Genomic DNA, 5,989 nt, shown 5'->3' with positions numbered 1-5,989 from the left:
CCAAGACTAGTCTTTTTTTTTTTTTTTCCCACACCACTCAGAAGTATTTTATTAAAAAAAAATGAAGCAAACAAAAACCCTTTAAATCAGTAAGTCTGATTAAATTCAATATTAACTCAAGTTCTCAAAAACCCTTCAGGAAAAACCTCACGGGTACATCAGAGAAAAGCAGACAGCTGCTGACAAGTCTTCAGTGGAAAAGTCAGTTGCACACTTATGCCAGGTGCTCTAATGATGATCAGACCCAAGTTTTGTTTTTCAGAAAGAGGTTTCAAGATATACCAAAGAAACCACATGGACACCCCCAACAGTACAAAGATGTGACAATGAAGTTCAAGGATATAGGAAAAGCCAAATATTAAAATGCACAACAATAATCTATAACATAAAATAAGCCTTTCAATCCTGGAAAAAAAATGGGAAACCTCATAAATGTAACACATAAAAAGAGAATTAACCCCACGTGGAGCAACCCTAAACGTTTTTTCAATGACTAAGCCAAAGACGACAGCTTAGGGCACCATTAAAGTGTAGTTTTTACATAAAATATGTATGTAAATTAGAATAATTTTTTTTTACTCAATTAACATTTTTTCCTTTTGATCATTCCCTTTTCTCTAGGAACATTTTTCCTTTGGTTTGACCAGTTGAACTCAAAAGTTTTGGAACCTAAAGTATCAACTTTTATTGGAATACAAGTTGGGAAATGCAATCCTAGAAAAGGCTAATTTTAACTGAAGTGGCTTGACAAAGTTAAGCATCCATTCTCAATGTGACAATGTTTGCCATGTTAATCAGTAGGTGAATGGCTTCTCTTGTCTGGATCACATGACCCAGAATGATATTGGCATGCTCTGTGGTGAGGTACTGCAGAACTATGCACAGACATCCACCTGTTTAAGCTTTCAACAAACACAGCCATTTTAAATCATTTAAAACAATTTCAGTAAAATAAATGAAAAATATTGCTTTTCTATTGGCTTGTTTTATCTCTTGAACTAGCTTGGAGTAGTATTCACGATAGAAAACACAACAGTTAATTAGTTGCTACTCCAAGCTCCTTGGGGTTCAATACTTCCTGCTCTTCAAGCCTCAGCACCTTTTTGCAATGATAATGATATTCTTCATTAAGATTGCTACTGTCATGGGACCAACACCCCTGGGACTGGAGTGATGTCACTGACTTTCTTTCTGACCCCTTCAAAATCCACAAATCCAATCAATGTGGGGTTAACAAGTATGGGATCTTGAAGTCTATTTATTCCCATATTGGTGATTACTGCTCCCTCCTTTTTAAAAAATTTTATTTTATTTAAATCCAGTTAACATATAATGTATTATTAATTTCAGAAATAGAGGTCAGTGATTCATTAGTCTTATATAACACCCAGTGCTCATTACATCACATACCCTCCTTAATGCCCATCATCCAGTTACCCCGTCACCTCCCCCCCAACCTCAGCAACCCTCAGTTTGTTTCCTATGATTAAGAGTCTCTTATGGTTTGTCTCCCTCTCTGATTTCATCTTGTTTTATTTTTTCCCTCCTTTCCCCTATGTTCCTGTTTTTTTTTTTATTTCCACATATGAGTGAAATCATATGTCAATTGTGTTTCTCTGATTGACTTATTTCGCTTTGCGTAATATCCACTAGTTCCAGCCATGTCATCGCAAATGGCAAGATTTCATTTTTTGTTGGCTGGCTAATATTCCATTTTACACACACACACACACACACACACACACACACACACACACACATCTCACATTTTTATCTATTCATCTGTCGATAGACATCTGGGTCCTTTCCATAGTTTGGCTATTGTGGACATTGTTGCTATAAACATTGAGGGGCAGGTGCCCCTTTGGATCAATGCATTTGTATCTTTGGAGTAAATACCCAGTAGTGCAATTGTTGGGTGGTAGGGTAGCTGTATTTTCAACTTTTTGGGAAATCTCCATACTGTTTTCCAGAGTATGTCATTCCCACCAACAGTGTAAGAGGGTTCCCCTTTCTCTGCATCCTTGCCAACATTTGTTGTTTCCTGACTTGTTAATTTTAGCTATTGTGATGGTTGTGAAGTGGTATCTCATTGTGGTTCCTATTGGTATTTCCCTGATGCCAAGTAATGTTGTGCTGCTTCCTCCTTAATTATATCTGTTGTAATCAGATTTGGACTTCCTGTATTAGAGACCACAACATCTGCCAGAACTGTATGTTTGGGAATATATGGATGAGATATTATAATCTCATTGCCTTTATGTCATTCATGTGCCCCATCTGTGTGTAGTAGTATTGCAATGGGCATTCCAACATTTTTGATCTTCTAGCCACAATAACATTCTTCCCTGCGGTTGGAATGCCAGTTTGCTTAATTATTTCCGATAATTAATTCCAGCACTCCATGAGGTCATCGGTAACATGGAATACTGGTCCAAACACATTTGCCTTACATGAATGACATGAAAGCCATCAACATCCTTGTCTGGAGAAACAGTATTACAGATCTCTCCCTCATCAGTGTGGTCTGGAAGAGACAGCTGAACAAGGAGGCTACCACCTATGTTATCATTATTTAGTTTATGGATTCAGTTCAACAGTTCTTCCTCTGAAACTGAAGTCGGTTTCACCATGGTGCAGTGATTCCCATATCTGCAGCTGCCCTGGTTTTGTTGAGGCTGGAGGAGTGTCTTGCAGGGTGCTCACTAACCAGAACCACACTCCCAACAAACTTGGCAGCCTGTGACCCAGTGCCACCCAATTTTCCACATTCCGCTGCACTTCCTGCTTGATCTGCTGCAAGGTTCCTTCCAGAAATGAGAACAGCTTCATTTTGAACTCTGGAAAGGGTGATGGAAAAGGCGGAAAGGCAGAAAGGGTGGTGGTGGAGGTGGCAGCTCTTTGCAGGCTGGTGGGGGTCGGGGGCAGCCAGTGAGCAGTGGCGGTGGGGCGGGGGGCAGTGGGCAGCCGGTGGCTGATGTGGATATGGAGGATGCAGCTGCCCACCCGTTCCCGTGTCCACGCCAGGCAAGACTAGTCTTCAGTCAACTCTGTTAATATTAAAATAAATATTACATGGCTGTTCTCCAAATGTAGTGATTCTAAGTTTAATAATTCCATTCAGCCAGTAATTTTTAAATTAAAGCAGCAGTATCCCAACTGTTTTAATTACATCCCTCATGAATGAAAAAATATTTCTGCATATTCTCCCAATCCATATGGACTTATTTATAAATTATATACCCATGCCAGGACATCAATACGTTATCTGTATTAGAAAGCATGAATAAAATGGCAATTTTAAAAGGATGACATACAGATAAAAATTAGTGACTTTTTTCTTATATTATTAATTGCTAGAACAATATCATTCAATTATGATGATGTCTCTTTAAGCTGTTTCCTTTTAAAAATGCCTTGCGAATCCTGATGGCTTCATGCTCCCCAAAGCTAATACAACAGGCACAACACAAACTCAAGGCAAGGTTCATAATTAACAAGAGGGGAGGTAAATCCATATTTTAGGTAGTCTTTCTATTAAGTTTCAGTTTAGAGGCTGACTTTTGGTTGGCTAGATCAGAACCTTGCTTTACCTCATAATGTAGCTGATAAAAAGCTTTCCTGTCTGAAGAATCAGAGCTATGCAGGCTGTGCCACTTCTTTTTTGTTTACTTATGCTTATTATCTGGGGGATTTGTCTTCAGTTCTCTCCATTTTGTGAAAGGTAGTTTAGTTGAAACCAGATGCTCCATGCATTACATCCACGGAGACAACATCTAAACTCCAGCATGGGGCCATCGGATGCAAGTGAACAGCAACAACAAAAAAAAGTGTCAGCTCCTTGCTTAGGGAACTGCCACTCCCCCTCCCCCCCAGATACCTAGAGAACCACAGGGGGTGCCCCAGGCAGGTCACACCTGGCAAGCTGACCAAGCAGGTGAGGTGCTTGTTGCTCTCTCTCTCTCAAATAAGTAAATAAAATCTTTAAAACAAGAAAACAAAACAGGGCACCAGGATGGCTCAGTTGGTTAAGCAACTACCTTCAGCTCAGGTCATGATCCTGGAGTCTCAGGATGGAGTCCCACATTGGGCTCCCTGCTCAGTGGGGAGCCTGCTTCTCCCTCTGGCCCTCTTCCTTTTCATTCTCTCTGCTGCTCTTTCTCTCTCAAATAAATAAATAAAAATCTTTAAATAAAACAAAACAAAAAGATAAGTCCGGAAGCTACTGGGCTTGGCATTTAAAAAATAAAACAAACAAAAAAGAGAATATTTAAATAGTAATGCAGGCACCTGGGTGGCTTAGTCAATTAAGCCTCTGCCTTTGGCTGGAGTCATGATCCCAGTCTTGGGATCAAGTCCCACGTGGGTGTGTGTGTGGGGGGTGGGGGGTCTTTGCTCAGCGGGGAGGCTGTTTTCCTCTCCTCCCCACCTGTCCCCTCTCTCACTATCTCCATTTCTCTCAAGTAAATAAATAAAATCTTTAAAATAAAAATAAAATCTCCTTAAAAAAATAAATAGTAGTAAAACTCAGCCCATTTCATATGCTTACATGTAAATGTAGATATAAGTGCATCCCGTCTTCAGGACCCCGACAGTGCACAGACTCCAGGCAGAAAGATATTTGCTACTAACTCACCCTGGAAAGTTCACTGGGAACCATTGATGCTTATAAATGGACATCCCAGAAAGCTGCTTCTCAGATGCCAGGTGCTTATGTCATAACTTTACAAGTTTGTCTTAAAAATACATCGTCTGTACTCTTATTATTGATATAGATATTGACTTTTAAAAATTTTTTTTATTTATTTTTTGACTTATTTTTAAAAGCTGAATTTATTTTACTTTTTTAAAAAATATTTTATTTATTTGACAGAGAGAAATCACAACTAGGCAGAGAGGCAGGCAGAGAGAGAAGAGGAAGCAGGCTCCCTGCGGAGCAGAGAGCCGGATGTGGGGCTCGATCCCAGGACTCTGGGATCATGACCTGAGCCGAAGGAAGAGGCTTTAACCCACTGAGCCACCCAGGCGCCCCTAAAAGCTGAATTTATTTTAAAAGGAAACATTATGTCGCTGTCAGGAATGGAAAAATCCGTCTCACTTCCCTGCCTCTGGTTTCACAAACCCACGTTCTTCTGACCATGATCTGCACCTCGCACCTTAGAGCCCAGAGTGCTCCTTGCCCCGCCTCCCTGTATTACCCAGCATTCCATGCGGCCCGGCGAGATCCAACTGCTGACGGGTTTCTCCGAGTCAGTGCCCAGAGGGCGGAGAGGGTGAGTGTGATGGCCGGGTTTGTGCCTTCACAGATCAACTTGTAGACCATACCTGAGGAAGGACATTTTTTTTTTTTTTTTAACTTCTGGGAAATACAGAATCAAATATAAGACTCAAAGATAGTCGCGGTATTGTCCTGACGGCTTGCGCATTTGAGCTCGTGTCCCTTACCACTCCTAACCCTGGGTCTTGATTTCCTACCTTCAGTTGTATTTTTCTCAGTTCTTATTCATTGTTTGTATTTATGGTATGCTGGCATTTATGTGGATGCATTCGTGTACCAAACCACCGCAAAGCTTTGTGGAACGGGGCGGAAGTACACAAAATATCTCACACGACGTTCCCTGCCCCCAGATGTCATTACTGACTTCATCTCTCGTGAGGATAAAGTCTGTGTATCTTATGGAGGACAGCACTAAGACAGGACGTGTTGGATGTCTTATTGTATCTACTTCATGACATTTCACTACTGTATAAATTCTACACAGAGACAGACTCACTTACTACTCAAGACAAACTTGCGGAAAGGGTACACCAAAAGAATGTTGTAGAAGTGTTAGATGGCCAGTTCTCTCAAGAGACCATCTTCTCTCTCTCTGTCTCCCTCTCTTTCTCTCTCTCCCTCCCTCCTTTCCTCACTCTTTTATTCCCTCTATTCCTTGCCCTTCCCTCCTCTCCCGTTCTTCCCTCCCCTCTTCCCCTGTTTCTCCCTCAT

At 41.0% G+C, this 5,989-nt stretch overlaps 1 pseudogene; it reads right to left on the bottom strand.

Moving 5' to 3' along the window:
- Positions 1-1,036: 1,036 nt before the first annotated feature.
- LOC123946386 lies at positions 1,037-5,323 on the bottom strand (annotated as a pseudogene).
- Positions 5,324-5,989: the final 666 nt, after the last annotated feature.

Source organism: Meles meles, chromosome 7 (assembly GCF_922984935.1).
Source record: "Meles meles chromosome 7, mMelMel3.1 paternal haplotype, whole genome shotgun sequence".
NCBI lineage: Eukaryota > Metazoa > Chordata > Mammalia > Carnivora > Mustelidae > Meles > Meles meles.
The sequence above is the reverse complement of the archived record's forward strand: the minus strand, read 5'-3'. Positions and strand labels throughout refer to the sequence as shown.